The following is a 19,710-nucleotide window of genomic DNA, read 5'->3' on the forward strand; positions in this document are numbered from 1 at the left end:
TCACTACTGTTATTATTGCTTTGCCATCCACATGTCTGAGTCTTATCCTTGACCTTGACAAGTGGGTCAGGGCTTTCTGTCCTTTCAGCCAGATCCAAGAGTCAAGAAGCTCTCGGATTAAAGGTGGTCAATCGGTCCACCCCAATATGTGGGTCCCTTGACATGTCAATTAAATGTTCCTACCATGTGGTCTTGAACAACTGACTGAAGTCTCTGAGCTTCAGTTTCCCCATCTGCCAGCGGGGAGGGTGCTCTGCTCTCCCTTACTGTTGGGTTGGGAACAAGAGAGAAAGTGCTAGGTGTGCATGGTATGCCCCATTAAATATTGGCAGGCTGCCGGCAGGCCCTCCAGCCCGGGCAGCCTGGCATCAGAGGCCCATTTTAGCCACCGGGCCCTACTGCTTCCCAGGTGGGATGCTCTTATCAAAAGACAAAGCTTGCAGTTTGGCTCCCAAACCCCACCCCAAAAAGCCAGTGAGATGTTGGTAACAGAAGACCCACCTGGGGCAGTGTCCCTGGGCGGTTGTAAGCGAAAGGCTAGGCACAGGATTATCAGGAAAAGACAAACAATAAGAAAGCCAGACTAGCAATGCTGATAATGGACAAAACAGAATTTGAGGTAAAAGGCACTCCACTAAATGACAAGGGGACTCTTGACTCTCTTTGTCTCCAGGTACCACCCCAACGGGCTTCTCATTTTTATTATCCTTCCCAGACCTTTCCCTCGCTGTCTGGTTCCTGCAATGTCACTTCATGGCCCAGAGGCTTGTCTTCATATTAATTCCCTGAGGGATGAGCCAACCTCCTCCAGGCCTCCATTCTGCTGCTGGCATTCACTTCTTAGAGACTGCTGGCCTGTTGAGATCTTTCCTGCCTGGTCCTCTTTGACCAGACAGAGCTATGGCCCCTCCCTCCCCCTATTCCCAAGGCTCTACCCTTGCCTGGTCTCAGAGGAGTCGTGAGCTTGTCTCCCAGAAGGAATGGGCAGAGGGTACACACCCAAAGGACTTCTGCCTGGTGACTTGTGTCCACAGTCATTTCCAGCACTTGTTTATGAGTATAGGCCTGGACCACAATAGGTACCCATTAAAGGCATGTTGAGTAAAGCTAAGAACCCTTAGTCAGTAAGATTTTGTTAGTTCAACCCCCTCCGCCCACCCCCCCCCCAAATGATATGGAGATCTTATCTGGCAGCAGTGGTCCTGAGCTACAGAGAAAATTTATTTTTTTAATTTTCTATCAAAGATGTTGGGCTAGAAAATATATCCGCTGGAATCTTCCAAGTGTGTGCCCATCTCTTACTTCCTTCATTCAATATGCATTGGTTGTTTTGCGACCCAGCTCTTGGTGTTGTAAGACTGCAGAATTGTGCAAAGTTTCAAGCAGCTAACACTACAGAAGGGACGGGAAGTCTTCTAATCATCGGTCAGCACCAGCTATCTATTACAGATATGTATTGCGTACAATGAAATGGGGAACAAACACTTCATCGAGCTTACACTCTTGGGGGTGGGGGGTAACAGACATCAAAACCATCGTCACAGAAAGAGCGAGGCACCCCCACACAAACAGCTACCTTTCAATACACTCGTTCTGGAGTTTGGCTGGGCTGATTTAACATCTCATCTCCTTGACTTACTTTACATGAGCTTGAACAAGAGGCTTAAGCTCCTTGAGGCTTAGTCTCAGTATCTGTAAAATGGAAATGAGAATTACTTTCTTCCTAGGGTCATCCAGAGAATTATGAGGAGTTTTTCAAGTGTCTGCCATGTCTCGTTTTTATCATTATGATAATGATGATACCAGATGAATAGTACTGAAGGTGGGGAGGGGAATACTTCTTCCTGAAGAGGGGATGGTATGGGTGAGAATTTTCAGGAGAAGGGGGTTGTTGGTGCTGAGTTTTAAAGGAAGGTTTGAATTTCTATACAAGGAAGTGGCCAAAAGTGAATCTGTTCAAAAGTAGAAAAATGAATGATTCAGAAGGTCATTAAAATAAAACAAATAAAGAATCTAAACCAAATGACTGGGCTCCTTAAAAATAGGACATTGCATTGCCAAGCTAAGAAAGCGTTAGTCAGGCAGAGGAGGTGGTTACTGGGAAATTTCGCCCAGTTCAGCATTATTGAGAAGTTGTGGATTCCTGGAGCCTTCAGTGGCTGTTGCACAATCTTGTGGGGTCATGGTTACCCAAACCCTGGTCCAGGACTGAGAGGGAAGTGTTCCGGACAGGATTGATACTAGAAAAAAGAAAGGGTCTACTTAAAAGTGGAGCTTCAAAGTGGTTAACTGTATTGGGAGAGTCTGGGGTAAGTCTGTAGGCCAGCAAACATCTGTCCTGAGGAAACATGACATAGGACATCTGGATTCAGGGACGACACATGCCCAGGGATCTGGGTCTAAGCCACAGGGCAGGCATCCCATTCCTTCTCCCCCAGGGTCTGCCAGCCCCTCCTCCCTTTCCCCATACTCTCACACTGCAGGGACACCCTAGCCTTCTCTGCCCAACTGTTGGAACGAGGCAGATGGGGCTCAGATCTCAGCTCTTGCTTACTGTATGATCTTAGGCAAGTCGCTTCACTTCTCTGTGCCTTTATTTTTTTGTCTATTAAGAGAATCACAGTATTCACTTCACTGGATCGTCGTGGGGAGTTAGTGAAACACATGCCTGGCACACACAAGTGTTCAGAATAAGTTATTTCCAGGGGTGTCTGGGTGGCTCAGTTGGTTGAGTGTCCGACTCTTGATTTCGGCTCAGGTCGTGATCCCAGGGTCATGGGATTAAGCCCCATGTCGGCCTCCCCGCTGAGCATGGAGCCTGCTTAGGATTTTCCCTCTGCCCCTCTCCCCCACTCATGCCCTCTCACTCTCTCAAATTAAAAAAAAAAAATGAAAAAATGAAAAAAGAAGGAAAATGTTAGCTCCAGCACTTTCTCTCATTCTCTTCCTTCTTCTGAGTTCATCCTTCCCTACCTGTTCTGATGATGTCTTCCTGGAGATAATTATGGATTCTATAGGCAAATAATTCAATGCCTCCTATCTGGTACCCCGCAGATAAGTTCAGGGGTTCATTTGTGTCATTCAGTTTACGTTTGTCAGTACCTCCAATGTAACTAGCATTGTTCTTGGAATAAAGACAAAAATATTACATGAAGGCAAAGGGCTGAGGAGCATCTAAGAGAAGGAGATGAAGTTCCAAGGAACTGAGAAGAGAAAAACCTGTGTTTTCATGCCCCTACCATGTGCCAGGCATGGAGGTAGACAGCAGGATAAGGAGGTGGAAACGGGGGTCCCTGGGTGGTTTAGTCAGGTGAGCATTCCACTCTTAATTTAGGTTCAGGTCACGATCCCAGGGTCGTGGGATTGAGCCTCATGTCAGGCTCTGTACTGAATGTGAAGTCTGCTTAAGTTTCTTTCTCTGCCCCTCTCCCCATCCTCTCTCTCGCTTTCTCTCAAAAAAAAAAAAAAAAAAAAAAGGAGGTGAAAATGGTACAGCCTGGGGCTTTGGAGGGACCACAGTTCAAGGGTAGATAGACACATAGACCCAAATGATGATTGTGGGGCTCTACTGGAGGCTTTGATGTTATCGTCTCGGGAAAACTTTGGAAGACTTCCAAGAGAAGGCGACAGAGGAGCTGAGTGCAAAAGGGTGAGAATCCACCAGACGGATAAAGCCCGGAAGAACATTTTTTTTTTTTTTAATTTATTTTTGGGACAGAGAGAGACAGAGCATGAACGGGGAGGGGCAGAGAGAGAGGGAGACACAGAATCGGAAACAGGCTCCAGGCTCCGAGCCATCAGCCCAGAGCCTGACGCGGGGCTCGAACTCACGGACCGCGAGATCGTGACCTGGCTGAAGTCGGACGCTCAACCGACTGCGCCACCCAGGCGCCCCATCGGAAGAACATTTTCAACTGAGGAATAGCCTATGTGAAGGCCCAGCCACATCAAAGAACACTGTTTGGGGAACGCTTGGGCATCTCTTCAGAGGAAATGAAGTCGTTTCATTTAGCACAGGACCTGGCACGGAGTAGTGCTCCATAAAAGTTGACCCCATCGGTTCCCAGGATGAAGGCAGGCTCAGGGGCAGAGCAGGGAGAGGAGGGAGAGGAGGGAGCTTCAAAAAGGGGCTGTCATGTGGGACAGGCCAAGGTTCATTTCTCACGTTAGGGCACCTGTGCAGTGTCCCTCCTCCCTGGGACTGAACATTCTGTTCCATTCCCCAGGCAGAACCCCAAGAACGGGCAGGCTTAATGACCAGCACTGGGGCTAACGGGAAGATGGGCCACACTGGGCCCCAAGTCATCTGCCTGTCCTGATGAGCCAGGCCCTGGGGATTCCACCGGCCCCGGGGAGCGTTTAGAGAAGTACTCTGGGAGTCATCCGCCCTGTGTGGTCACTGCCTGTCAGGGCTGCGCAGGGCTGGCGGGGAAATGGGCGGATTGCGGCACTGTGCGTTGAGAACCAAGTGCTCAGACCCTGGAGCTATCTTCGCGAGTCTGTTACCAGAAGACAGTTACGTAATCGGTTTGCTCACATCCTCGACAATTGTGTATTGAGTGCCAACTGTATGCCAGGCACTGTTTCAAGCTCTGAGGGTACTGTGGGGAAAGACCCAGCATTCCCACTTCAGGGAGTTGACATTCTGGAAGAAAAATACGCACTAACAACGTCTTATCGCATTTATTTATTTTTTATTTTATTATTATTTTTTTAACATTTATTCATTCTTGAAAGACAGAGACAGAGCGTGAGCGGGGGAGGGCAGAGAGAGAGGGAGACACAGAATCCGAGGCAGGCTCCAGGCTCTGAGCTGTCAGCACGGGGCCCGACGCGGGGCTCGAACCCACGAACTGCGAGACCATGACCTGAGCCGAACCTGGCCACTCAACCGACTGAGCCACCCAGGTGCCCCTTTACCACATTTATTGAGGGTTTATTATAGGCAGGAGTCCTGTACCATGCACTCAATAGGATTTCATTCGATCTCCTTAGTTAATTCATGAGACAAGTTTTATGTCTCATAACTGTTATCCCACTTTACAAACCACATTCTCCTTCTTGAGGAATCCACCTGCAGGGACCCTCGTCCCCAGATCTGCCCATTGTTACCTCTCAAAAGGGCGTGAGCTAAGGTGGGGTGCAAACGTTGACACCTAGCCTTACTCTGGGCTCACAGTGACCTAACAGGGCAGGAATGAGGGGCCCGGCATCTTCTGATAAAAGTCGAGTCCCGCCCGCTCAAACCACTCTCCTGAACTCTGAGAGCTTTCAAATGCTTTCAGAGCCTTGTAATAATGTCCTTTCCCAACATTCCTTAATCATCATTACTCTGGACCCAGGCATTTAATTGCTCATCTGTTTCTCCATTCCTTCATGAATAGAGTATTTCTTTCATGATTGCATCAGGGCAAGAGCCACCTTTGACCAAATCGTGCCACAGGTGAGTCCCCCCACTGCCCCACTCCACTCACTCTATCACTCTGCACCCACGTGTGAGCCCTGCTGTGTGCCAGGTGCTTGGGTCAGGAGCCCCCAGGGAGGCAGAGGAAGAAGTAGGCCTCTGTGGTGAGGGGCGATATTTAGGGGCCAGACCTCTGGGTCTGGCAGGGAAGCCCAGAGGTCATGTCACCTGGTGGAGGTGCCAGAATGCCACCTGTGTCTGGAAAGGCCCAAAGTCACCTAGGGTCAGGGCTCTCTGGACAGGTGTACATGAAAAGAAATGTAACCTTTGTGGGAATCTGGATGTGACCAGGAGGGCATCGTAGGGTGTAGAGGGATAAAGGTGGCAGGCAGGAAAAGGGCTGGCAAAGAAACCAGAGTGGTTGAAAGGCAAACTCACAAAGGGGCTTCAGTGGTGGGTTAAAGGAAATGCTTCTCCCTCTTCAACAAGCAGAGATGAAACACAGCCACGGAAGTCAATTTCTATATTCCATCCGGTTCAAGAAATACTTCGTGAGCTTTCCTTATCTTCCAGGCCTTGTTCTGGGAAGGACGGAGATGAGAAAGCCGCACACAAAAATGCCTGCCCTCGTGGGGCTAGCAGTCCGGCAGTGGGGGAGAGGGAGAGACAGCCAGGAAGCCAAGAAGCGAGTAAAATGCATGGCCCGTCGGGTGGCACTAGGTGTGGTGGGAGCACAAAGCAGGGCAGGGGAATGGAGGGTGCTTGCAGCGGAGGGGGGTTGCAATTCCAAAGAGCACAGCCAAGAAAAGCCTCCATGAGAAGGCGACAAGACGATGAGAGGCGGCACGGCTGACATTGGGGGGAGGGTGATCCAAGCACAGGCTATGAGATGGAAGCATGCGGTTCTTGAGATAAGAACCGCAAAGGGGCCGGTGTGGCTGGAGAAACTTGACCGGAGAGGAAAGGGGGAAAGGGCGCTGGCAGGGCCTTTGCCCGTGAGCCCCGTGAGAGGGGGGCTGTGAGCACGGGAGAGGCATAATCATGTTGGCTGCTGAGCTGAACACAGACTCTCATGGGGGCCCCTGGGGGACCACGTGAGAGGCTACCACAAGAGTCCGATAAATGCATTTTTAAAAAACCGAAGGATGGGTGGATGGCAGGTCCTTCCAGCAGCAGAAGCCATCCATGGACATAAGATGTCTTCAGCCTTCAAAAAGATGCCTGCTAACACCTGCAGCCTTTGGGTGAGATGGAATAGATGATCATGGGCTGACACAGCTGTCCAAGAGATAGCATCGAATGGAAGAGTTAGGTCGCAGGAAAAAATGAGTAGAAGATAGATCGATCGGTCGTTCGATAGATGATAGATACATAAAAAGAAAGGAGGAAGGAAGGAAGTAAAGGAAGGAGGGAGGCAGAAAGAAAACAGCAGAGACACACAGACCCGTTACCCAGGGTGGGAACTGGCCTCCCAGTGGCCCCGCCCCTGCACTGATGCTAGTCCCAGCATAGCCTGACCATCTCCCTCCACCCCCAAACCACAAACCCAATCCCAAAGTACGGCCAAGTGTCTGGATTTTGTTTTTAATTTTCTTTATTATGAACTATGTATGAAAAGTATACAACGGTCGGGTCTGCCGAATTGCCAGAACTGGAAGTCTCAAAATCAGATTTACTGCTGATTCCCCACAGAGATGGAGAAAGGCAATGCATGGCACAGGGCTCTGGATGCTTCTGAAGACTCCACTGAAATAGCCCCGCCCCCTTCCCAAAGCCTCTCTCTCCACCTCTTCCCAACACTCCACTGCCAGCACCACCTGTGAACGCTCCTCCCCGCTCTCCAAGCTCCCAGACTTCTACCCTTTTTTTCTCCTTGCTCCTTCCGTTTTCCTGCCTGGCAAGACCAAAGCCAAGGGGGACTGAGCATTTGTCAACACAAGCAGCGGGCTTCAAGTCAAGCTGGGGCACTGCCGTCCTTCAATGTCCTGGGTCTCACCTGTACTCACAAGAAACTCCTTCCAGTGATGACTTCTGGACGGGCCTCAAGGCTTTGGCATATCATTTCATACCCTTTTGAACAATTTATTTCTTCTTTGCATGTACATAACTTTATATTTAAAAAAATAATGATATCCCACCCAGGCCCATCTCTAACATCGCAGGGCCCAGAAAGAGAGAGCAAAAGGAGGCCTGTGACCACTGCCTACCCTCTCCTTCCCTCCCTGTCCTGGATCCAGCCTCTGGGTGGCTGTGGGGGGACGGCCCAGCCTGCATTTGCTCTGCCAACTCCCCCAGAGCCAAAAGCAGATTCTTGGTCTTCCCTTGCTAGGTAGGACCTGGAAAGAGGCCTGTGCCGGCTCTGGAAGTGAACTTGGGAATACGTAAGCAGGAGATGCACAGGTCCTGGGGGCCCAGAACATGTGAGGAGGTGTTAATACTGCCTCTACCCAACAGTAGGATTACCAGCATCTTTCCCTTAAATTCCTCCGTACTGTCGGAACATTTAACATCTAGCAGAACATTTATGACCTTTATGTGGCCCCCAAATTACTCAGCCACATTTGAAGGAACCGAGGTTCCCATGTGCAGAATGGCACATGGGTGGAGGGCAGAGTGAGGGGGCGTGGCTGGGGCATCAGACAGATCTGTAGAGCACGCTGGATTTTGTCACTTCTCAGCTGAGGGCTTTGAACAAACCCACTGAAGCTCTCTGAGCTTCCGTTTCCTTGCCTGTAAAACGGGAATAGTCATGACCATTTTCTGGGTTATCGGAACGATTGGGTGGCCAGGCAAATGAGTGGCACAAAGATTTTTAAATGTAATGGTTACTATTTTTTAAATGTCAATCAATGCCAGGAATATTTCGATGATCCTTCTAGGGTGGTTTCAGCACACTTATTTCCTGGTCATAATCACTTCCTTTATCACCTCTTACGTCATCCTCAGCCTTTACCTCATTCACCCTCCCTACCCAGTCCCTCCCATTAGCCACATCACCACTCCCTGCCCCAGGCTTAGCCCACCCCGTACCCACAGTTCAGCCTTAGAGGAAAAGGACCAGCGGGCACACTTTCCCTTTTACCTCAAGCTGCGATTTTGACCTTTACCCTCTTCCTGACCCATATCGGACCCTCTTAGTCACCCCTGCAGAAGTAGTGTGAATGAGCTCAAATCCGTGTTTGAGATTTCATTCCTTTTTTTGTTTAAGGTTATCCATTTTGAGAGAGACAGAGATAGCACGAGTGCGTGAGGGGCAGAGAGAGGAGACAGAATCCCAAGCATGTTCATGCTGCCAGCGCAGAGCCCGTCGTGGGGCTTGAACTCACGAAACTGTGAGATCGTGACCTGAGCCAAAACCAGGACTCGGAAGCTTAATCAATTGAGCCACCCAGGTGCGCCTAGATTTCGTTTCTTAATCAGAGAGCCAGAGTGAGTGGAAATACAACCGGCTGGGGAGCCAGAGACTGGGATGAAAATCTTGCGTCTGTACTTTGTGATTGTGGGTCTCTGAGGAGTCATTTCACCAATCTGAGTATCATTGCCCCCATTTATAAAGTGAAAGAATGATTCCTACCCAGCAGTTTTGTATCACAGATCACCAACAACACGTGGAAGACAATGAACAGGAATTTGGTCAGTGATGGCTATTAGGTGGAGCCCAGATCATGCAGGGCCTTGAAAAGCAGATGAGTGAGTTTGAACAGCATGTTGAAGGTGGTAGGGAGCCATGGAAGGCTCTAAACCGGGGATGGCACTACCAGATGGTGGAGCTGAGATGTGGGCAGGCTTGCTCGTGTGGCAAGATGGAGAGAAGCAAGAGGCAGGGAGACCAGAGGACGGCCATGGGGCCTGTGCTCAGGCAGTAGCTGGGGAAGGGGGGACAGATTACAGAGCTGGCCTGGAGTTAGAATCCTCAAAGGGGGAGGTGTCCTCATTCTCCACTGTTGTCACCTAGAGGGTCAAGGAGCCCTCTGTCCAACATTGATCGTCTGGGTTTAACCCAGGGATGAGAGTGGGGGTGGGGGGCAGGTGGCAGGAGGAGGGAAAATGTGAGAGGAAGAGAAGGTGAAACAGAAAACAGAAATCTTGACTTTTGTTGTTCGATTTTTCAAACCCTGATTTCAGCTAGAAAAATCAATACCTAACGAAGACTCTTGATTTCGTCTCAGGTCATGATCCCAGGGTCGTGGGATCAAGGCCCACGTCGGGCTCTGCGCTGACAGGGCAGAGTCTGCTTGGTATTCAATTTCTCCCTGGCTGTTTGCCCCTCCTCCACTCGTGTGTGCATGCACACACGTGCGCACGCTCTCTCTCTCTCAAAATAAATAAACATTAAAAAAAAAAAGAAATAATAACAGCTAGCTTTCACTGAGCTCTTCCTGGGTGCCAGGCTCTGTGTTAGGTGATTTATTATATTATCTCATTAAGTCATCACAATCAACCCATGAAGGAGGTATCATCATCATTTCCATTTTAGAGATGAGGAACATAGGTGCAGCAAGGTGAAGGAAGGATATAGGCTATGATGAGGGACAGCAAGGATTGGGATTCAAGGTGGTCACACTCCAAACTCCAAGTTCTTGGAGGAAAACTAAACATCCCACGAGACTCAAGAAAACTGAAAACCAGAAGTCTGAGGTGTCCGGTGATAGTGAGATAGTCACTCTTCCCTACTGATACTCAGTAAGTCTATGAAAAGCTGATGTAATATGATATAAGTGGAAAAAGCACATTATATATAGCGTGATGTAGAATATGTGTATTTTAAAAAAATTTTTTTTTTCTTAATGTTTTTATTTTTGAGACAGAGACAGACAGAGCATGAGCAGGGGAGGGGCAGAGACAGAGGGAGACACAGAATCCAAAGTAGGCTCCAGGCTCTGAGCCATCAGCACAGAGCCCGATGCGGGGCTCGAACTCACAGACTGTGAGATCGTGACCTGAGCCGAAGTCGACGCTCAACCGACTGAGCCACCCAGGCGCCCCTAGGATATGTGTATTGTACATACATACAAGAACGTGTTAGAACACATGGACTCAAGATACTATCTATAGAAGCAACCACAAATCTAAGGTACCTACGAGGTCAAGGCCTTTTTAGGAAAATTACAAAATTTTATTAAATGGCATCCGAGAAAACCTAAATACGTGAAGATGCATACCATGTTCCTGGGGAGGAAGGCAGTTCTCCTCAGTGTCCTAACACTATTTCAGTCAAAAGCCCAACTCAGTTTTTCTTATAATCTTTAGCAAGCTGAAGGTTCAGCATATACGGAAGACCAAAGGGCCAAGAAAGGTTAAGACACTCTCAAAGCAGAATTCTGGGCAAGGCATTAGCCTGTCACATACCAAAATTTATGATAAAGGAAACGCATTTTCAACAGTATTAAACTGATACAGGGATTGACAAATAGATTAATGAAACAGAAGAAAAGGCTCTAATAGAGGGATCCACATGTATCAGAAAACCTGATTTCTGATAGAGGATGCCCTAAAGACCAATGAGGTGGGGAACCCTTATTCCATAAATAAGGCTGTGAAAACTGGCTCTCCAAATGGGGAGAACAATACCCCTTAGTATACAAAAAATTACTTCCAGGTGGGTCAAGGCCTTAACTGTGAAAGAAAAACCTTAAAAACTTTTAAAAGAATGATTCAGCCACAGAAAAGAAGGAAATCCTGCCATTTGCCACAACATGGATGGACCTGAGGGCACTATGCTAAGTGAAATAAGTCAGACAGAGAAAGAATACTTTACTGTATGATCTCATTTGTATGCGGAATCTAAAAAAAATTGAACTCATAGAAATAAAAAAATAGATTGTGGTTACCGATGGCTGAGGGTGGAGGAAATGGGATGTTGATCGAAAGGTACAAACTTCAGTCATGAGATAAATTCGTTCTGAAGATCTAACTGCAGCATGGTGACTTTATTTACAATACTACATTGTATACTTGAAATTTAACAAAGTGGATCTTGAATGTCCTTGCCACACACACACACAAATGGTAACTATGTAAGGGGAGGGATGCATTAACTAACCACACTGCGGTAATCATTTCACAATAGGTATGTGTATCAAATCATCACGTCATATACCTTAGACTTACCCAATGTCGTCAATGATATCTCCATAAAGCTGGGAGAAAGAAACCTCTCAGAATAAAATAAAGAATATCTTTACGATCTCTGGGAGAGACAGATTTCTTAAGCAAAATATAGAAAATGAAACCACAAAGAAACAGGTTGATACATCCAACTGATTAAAATAATTTCTGTCCGGGGCGCCTGGGTGGCGCAGTCGGTTAAGCATCCGACTTCAGCCAGGTCACGATCTCGCGGTCCGTGAGTTCGAGCCCCGCGTCGGGCTCTGGGCTGATGGCTCGGAGCCTGGAGCCTGTTTCCGATTCTGTGTCTCCCTCTCTCTCTGCCCCTCCCCCGTTCATGCTCTGTCTCTCTCTGTCCCAAAAATAAATAAAAAACGTTGAAAAAAAAAAATTTTAAAATAATTTCTGTTCGTCGAAAGGCATCCCAAGAGATGAGATGACAAGTGATAAACTTGGGGAAGATATTTGTAACACGTAGTCAACAAATGATTAGTATATAAAATAGATAAAGTCCTACAAATTCATAAAACTAAAACGATCTGATAGGGAAATGAGGAAAAGACTTAAACAGATATTCTACATAAGAGGAAACAATTACGGCCAAGAAACCTATGACAAGGTACTTCATCTTGTTATTACTCATAACGATGCAAAATAAAACCACATTGTCACTTCACACCCATCAAACCAGTGAAAATTGTAAGTGTGACAATATTAAGTATTAGGATAGAGAGCAGCTAGATAGAAGGATCACCTACCCTTGGTGTCAGGTGTGTGAACCATACTGATGCCATCTTGGACAAATCCGCCATGATGACCGGTCTAAGACCTGAAGCTTTCTTGAACACCAGCATCCCTCCCCCCCCCCCCCCCCGCCACGCACACATACACACATTCTTTCTTTTTGTCTAACCATGCCCTTAAATACACCCTTGGGACATAACATCCTTGATCTGCTCAGGAGATAAGACTACCAGCACTGTGCTGTCCAGTCTGTAGGCTGTAAAAGCAGGTCTTGCAGGAGGTGGGATCACGGAGATCTCCTCCTCTTCCAGCTGCCCAAGACACACCCAAGGCATACTTCTGTCTGTAAGTCCCCTTAATAAACCACTTCTCAGGCTGGGCTTGTCAGCTTTTTTCTTTGATCTTATGTCTCCTTTAGAGGTCGTTTTCATATACCTCCTTTACACAGAACAACAGTGTATGTTGGGACTGTTGCACTGAAAAATAACACACATACATCTTATGACCCAGAAATTTCATTCTTAATTATATTAATAGAAAAACTCTTACACATGTGCACCAGGATATATGTATTAGAATAGTCATAACTGTTTTGTTTATTAAAAATCCTGAAACCAGGGTGCCTGGGTTTCTCAGTCAGTTAAGTGTCTGGCTCTTGTTTTGGCTCAGGTCCTGATCTCACCGTTTCATGAATTCGAGCCCCACATTGGCTCTGTGCTGGCAGCTTGGAGCCTGCTTGGGATTCTCTCTACCTCATTGTCTGTCCCTCCCTGCTCGTGCTATCTCTGTCTCTAAATAAACTTTCCAGTTCCATCCAGTTGCTACAAAATAAGTCAGGCAGAGAAAGACAGATACCATATGTTTTTACTCATATGTGGATCCTGAGAAAGTCAGCAGAAGACCAGGAGGGAGAGGAAGGGAGAAAAAAAAAAGTTGCAGAGAGGGAGGGAGGCAAACCATAAGAGACTCTTAAATACTGAGAATAAACTGAGGGTTGATGGGAGGTGGGGGGCGGAGGGGAAAGTGGCTGATGGGCATTGAGGAGTGCACCTGTTGGGAGGAGCACTGAGTGTTATATGGAAACCAATTTGACAGTAAGTTTCATATTAAAATAAATAAATAAATAAATAAATAAACATCAAGGTGGACACAAAATTAAATGTCCCATCAAAAATAAATAAATAAACTGAAAAAAAAAATCCCAAAACCACTTCACATCCACATTAGGATGGCTACTATTGAAACACAAAAAAAAAAAAAAAAAAAAAAAACAACTCCAAAAAAACAAAAACAAAAAAAACACACAAACAAAAACAAAAACAAAAACATCCCAGAAAAACCCAAGAATAAATGTTGACAAACATATGGCGAAATTGGAACCCTTGAGCATTGCTGATAAGAATGTAAAATGGTACAGCTGCTGTGGAAAACAATAAGGCAGTTTCTCTAAAATGAAAAATAAATTAACATATGATCCAACGATTTCACTTATGTACCTGAAAGCATTGAAAGTAGAGACTCAGGGGCGCCTGGGTGGCGCAGTCGGTTAAGCGTCCGACTTCAGCCAGGTCACGATCTCGCGGTCCGTGAGTTCGAGCCCCGCGTCGGGCTCTGGGCTGATGGCTCAGAGCCTGGAGCCTGTTTTGATTCTGTGTCTCCCTCTCTCTCTGTCCCTCCCCCGTTCATGCTCTGTCTCTCTCTGTCCCAAAAATAAATAAAAAACGTTGAAAAAAAAATTAAAAAAAAAAAAAGAAAGTAGAGACTCAAACAGATATTTGTACACCCAGGTTCAGAACAGCATTAAGAGGTGAAAGGTTGAAACAATACCCGAGTATCCATCAATACATGAATGGATACACAAAAGTTGGTATATACATACAATGGAATATTATTTATCTTTTTATTTTTTTATTAAAAAAAAATTTTTTTTTTAACGTTTATTTATTTTTGAGACAGAGAGAGACAGAACATGAACAGGGGAGGGGCAGAGAGAGAGGGAGACACAGAATCTGAAACAGGCTTCAGGCTCTGAGCTGTCGGTGCAGAGCCCGATGCAGGGCTCGAACCCACGGACCGTGAGATCATGACCTGAGCTGAAGTTGGACGCTTAACCGACTGAGCTACCCAGGCGCCCCTATTTATCTTTTTAAAAAGGAAGGAGCGGTGCCTGGGTGGCTCAGTCGGTTGAGCGTCTGACTTCGGCTCAGGTCATGATCTCACAGCCTGGGGGTTCGAGCCCCGCGACGGGCTATGTGCTGACAGCTCAGAGCCTGGAGCCTGCTTCGGTTTCTGTGTGTCCCTCGCTTTCTGCCCCTCCCCCACTCTGTCTCTCAAAAAAGAAAAATGTTAAAAAAACATTGTTCTTAAAAGGAAGGAAATTCCAGCACATGCTTCAATATGAATGAAACTTGAGGATATTATGCTAAGTAAAATAAACTAGTCACTAAATGACAAAGACTTTCCATTTAAATGAGGTACCTAAGGTAGCCAAATTTACAACAGCAGAAATTAGAATGGTGGTTGTCAAGGGTTAGGGGGAGGAGAGAAGGGGAAATTATTGTTTAATGGGGACAATGTTGCAGCCCGGAAAGATGAAAAAGCGCTAGAGGAGGGCGGTGGTGACGGTTGCACAACAATGTGAATGTACTTAATGCCACTGAACAGGATGCTTAAAACATGGCTAAAATGGTAAATTTTATGTTTATATAGGTTTTACCACAATAAAAATAGATCTTTAATCATTTTCTTTAATAAAAAAAACATTTTAAAGATGAAAAAGAAAACCTGGAAACCATCCACATGTTGATGAGCAGGAGAATGGATACATAAGTCGGAGCGCAATATACACATGCAATGTAGTACCTCAGAGCAGTGACGGTGAATAATCTACGCCAGTTTACAGCTACCTGGATGAATCTCACGAACATAATAAATGAAAGGGGCAAGTTGCAAAATAATACACTCCAATTATATAGTTTAAAACATTACATCGTTTGGGGACACCATGTACAGAGAGTAAAACTATTAAGAAAAACAAAGGAATAGGGCATCTGGGTGCCTTAGTTGGTTGAGTGTCTGATTTCAGCTCAGGTCATGATCTCATGGTTCGTGAGTTCGAGCCCCACATCGGGCTCTCTGCTGTCAGTCTGTCCCGCAGAGCCCGCTTCAAATCCTCTGTCCCCCTCTCTCTGCCCCACCCTCACTTGCACTCTTCCCCAAATCAATAAATATTAAAAGGAAAAGAACAGAAAAGAAAAGAAAAGAATGACTCACACAAAACTCAAGATGGTGACTACCTCTGGGTGGATTGAGAGGGAGGGGCATGTAGAGATTTCTAAGATATTGGTGATGGTCTATTTCCTAAGCTGGGTGATGGATACATGGATATTCATTCTACAATTCTTCAAGTTACACATCTGTGTTATATACTCTTTTGGTGTGCATATACCTATACACAGAAAATATTTTTTAAAAAAAACTTTTTTTAACCTATACATAAAAAAAAAAAAAAACCGCTGGAAGAACTCTACACATGATGTTGTCTCAGTAGGGAGGCTATTTTACTTTTTGTTTTCCTGTATTTTTAAAAATATTCTTTCATACTTTGATAGTGAAAGAGGAATTAAATATTAGGGGCATCTGGGTGGCTCAGTCGATTGAACGTCAGGATCTCACGGTTGGTGAGTTTGAGCTGCGCATCTGGCTCACTGTTATCAGCGCAGAGCCTGCTTCAAATCATCTGTCCCCCTCTCTCTCTGCCCCTCTGCGCGTGCTCTCTCTCAGAAATAAAATAAACATTAAAAGAAAGAAAAAAGAAAAATCATACTAAGAAAAAAAGAAGAGAGATTTTCCCTCAGATTTGTGCAGAGAAAGGGGAAATGAGGGGACATGGGTGAAAGCTTTGGGCTTCCCTTAACTCTAGTGGTAGCAGAAGATGACATTAAAATTTTGAGGCGAAATGCTAATTCAGAGATAATGAGTTTCCACTGCAGTTGAGGTAGGAAATGGTTCCTCCAAAAGTGAACTCCCCAGTCCCTCTTCTCAGGAAATCCCTGCCAGTTTCAAGAGTGGGCAGAGGGTTTTGTTGCCCTTTTGAAATGAGGGACATAATCAAGAAGACGAAGCCACGGGGCTCAACCAGCGCTTGTCAGCATTGATTTCATAGGAAAATTTTGGCACGCATCCCCTTTCAGCAGATGAGAGAGAAGAAAAAGAGGAACAGCCCAGAGCTAAGAGAAATAGTTGAGCTGGAAGATGGTTTGAGAAAATAGGGCTCAACCAATCACCATATATCTGGATAGTATTAGCTGCCATTTGGTAAAGTTAATTCCAGACATGTTGGGATTCTCCTTCCACACTATCATTTTATGTATCTCCTTTCTCTCTCGTATCATCACTGAAAGCTCCACACACGACAACAGACTCCACTGTTCACTGTTTTGAGCCAGGCATGTCTTTCACAGACATATAGGCGGCACTCACCACGAGTACAGGGCTTGTCTGGGGCCTGGAGACACAGATGAATGAGACAGGGACCCTCACTTCAAGGAGCTCACCCTCAAGAGCGGGAGGCAGATATAATGGCAGTTAGAATGGGATGGAAAATGTTTTGAAGCCCATAAGTAGAAAGCATTGTGGGCCACAGCACAGAGGAGGGACATCTAACCCAGCCTGGGGGTAACCAAGACTCTATCAAGTTGCAAAGGATTTGTAGGGATGCGTAAAGGATGAGTAAAGGAGGCAAAGAAAGGTTAAGGTGAAGAGCAGGTCCAGGCACCTGGGTGGCTCAGCAGGTTAAGTGTCCAGCTCAGGTCACGATCTCACAGTTCATGAGCCCTGCGTCAGGCTCTGCGCTGACAGCTCAGAGCTTAGGGTCTGCTTCAGATTCTGTGCCTCCCTCCCTCTCTGCCCTTCCCCTGCTCATTCTGTGTCTCTGTCTCTGTCTCTCTCTCTCAAAAATAAATAAACATTAAAACCATATGGGCAAGGAAGTGGGGGAGAAATAATGGTGCGGCATGAAGGCAACCTTCAGTGGTTTATTTTTTCTGGAGTGTGATTTTATGATATAAGAAACAGGTATTTGGTCTTCATCCTATTTCTAACACAGAGCTTCTAAAACCCTTAGACTTTCCTACAATATAAGCACAATAAGGTTGTCTTTTATTATTCACAATGATCCCCTTCCAACCACACCTGAGTTTGCATTACTGAGGTGACTTTTGGAAAGCCCCTAAGGATGGTTCCCCTTTGCCAGGGGAACCAACAACTTCTTTGGCAGGGTTGTAATTTAGCCCCTCCACCAACTTCAGGAAGGGGAGAAGGGCTGGGGATTGGGTTCAATCACCAATGGCAATGACTTGATCAATCATACCTATGTAATGAAGCCTCCATAAAAGCCCAAAGGGACACAGGGTTTGGAGACCTTGCATGTCGGTAAACATGTGGAGGTGCTCGGAGAGTGGCAGCTCGTCACCTCTTCCTACACACCTTACCCTACGTACTTTATCCGGCTATCTGTATCCTTTACGATATTCTTTATAATAAACTGGTAAATGTAAGTAAGTAAACATCTCAGTTCTGTGAGCCTACCTAGCAAATAATTTAACCCAAGGAAGAGGTCTCAGGAACCTCTCATTTATAGCTGGTCCCTCAGAAGCACAGATGACAACCTGGACTTGAGGAGGGCACCTGAAGCGGGACAGTCTTGTGGGGTTGAGTCCTTAATCCATGAGATCTGGTGCTATCTCCAGGTAGATAGTGCCAGAATTTAGTTAATTGCTTGGAGGTGCTGGAGAACACATTCTGAATGGAACATTGACCAAGGGAGGCTGGGGAATTTATAAGGAGCCCTGTCTAGAAGATCTTGTCTTACCAGGTTGGGGGACTTAGACCCAGCCCCGGGTACTGGGCAACCATGGAGGTATTTTAACAGGAAAGAGAGGTGGCCAATTTGTCCCATGCATTATGATCAATCTCCTTTAAATGGCCCATTTGATGATGTCATAAGCCAAAAGAAACATGGTACAAACCACAAGCAGATTAGGTAAAGGGCAGGTAGAGTTCAAATTTGGAAAGACATGTCCACGTCTGAGTCCTGCTTCACTACTCACAGGCTGTGGTGAGTCACTTATGTCCTCTGAGCCACTGTGTGATCACCTGTAGTGGGGCTGATGTGATCACCCAATAAAACACTATGAGCTCAAGTGTAGATCTGTATTTGCCTGAAAAAAAAATCTCTCAGATATGTTATTGATCCAAAGATTAAAAGGCAGATTAATATGTATGATAGCATTAATCTGAAAAGAAAAAGAAAATATATATGTATGAAAAATGCAGAGAAAAAAGTTGGAAGGATTCACACCAAATTGAAACACAGCTTACCTCTGGGGAGGCAGAGGAAAGTCATGACTGGAGCTAGAGATCAAAGGGGGTCTCTGCCCTATCTGTCAAGTTTTCGTTTTCACCTGGAAAATGTATTCCTACGCTATTTGTGTATTTAAAAATTAATTTTTAAATAACCTGACAAAAAACCCTTGACAGACAATAGATTTTTCAGTCAACGTTCTCTCCCTTCTGCTTATTTTCATAGGGAGATTTGGGGTCTTTCCAGTTCCATTTCCTAATTCACCCTAATTCCAATCATAGTTGGAAGCCGGTCATAGTCATTTAACAAATATTTGTAGAAGACTTTTTCCAATGGGGTCAGCGGGCTTCTTGCAAGTGGGTTAAAGCTCTCTCTTGGCCAATCTCTGACCCCAAGGTCTGCCCTGGAAGCTGCTTGAGGAACTGAACTTGGTCCTCAGTCGGGCCCCCGAGGACACTGCTGTCCCTCTGGCCTTTTGGTGGACCCTCAATTCTTTGGGAATCTCCCATTCCTGCTCCTCCTTCCTGGCCTCAGAGCTCTTGGCTGGGAAAGCGGAGCGATGTCTGTGGCTGTTTTCTTCCCACAGAAAGCCTGGGGTCACTACTGGCCACCAAAAAGCCCTGTCCAGTGAAGAAAACCTTTAGCAGTGGTCACCTCTGCTGGGGAGTGGAGGGAGGGACAAGAGAGACTTCACTCTCCATTGTGGACCCTTTTTCCTATTTGACTATCTGTTTTCCATATGTTACGTTTTAAATTAGGTAGTTACTATTCCTTTAATTGATTAGTACATGAAAACAAAAGAAATCACAAAAGCGAATTATATTTTAATAACTCTGATTTAGACCAGGTGAGAGTTCTTGATAAATATATGACTTGGGGGGTGGGCAGGGCAGAAAGAGGTCATTTGATGGGGTGACTCTTCTGGAGAGGAGGGTCCAACTGTCATCTACACCCAGAACACCCAAACACTTCCTAGGGCTCAGTCAGGATTTCTTGAATTTAACTCGGTAGGAAGCCATGTCTAGGGTCTGCTAAAAATGTACTTGTTTTGGAAAGGAGGAAAAAAAACGGAGGAAACTCACAGAGCAAG

The sequence above is a fragment of the Neofelis nebulosa genome, chromosome 1 (assembly GCF_028018385.1).
Source record: "Neofelis nebulosa isolate mNeoNeb1 chromosome 1, mNeoNeb1.pri, whole genome shotgun sequence".
NCBI lineage: Eukaryota > Metazoa > Chordata > Mammalia > Carnivora > Felidae > Neofelis > Neofelis nebulosa.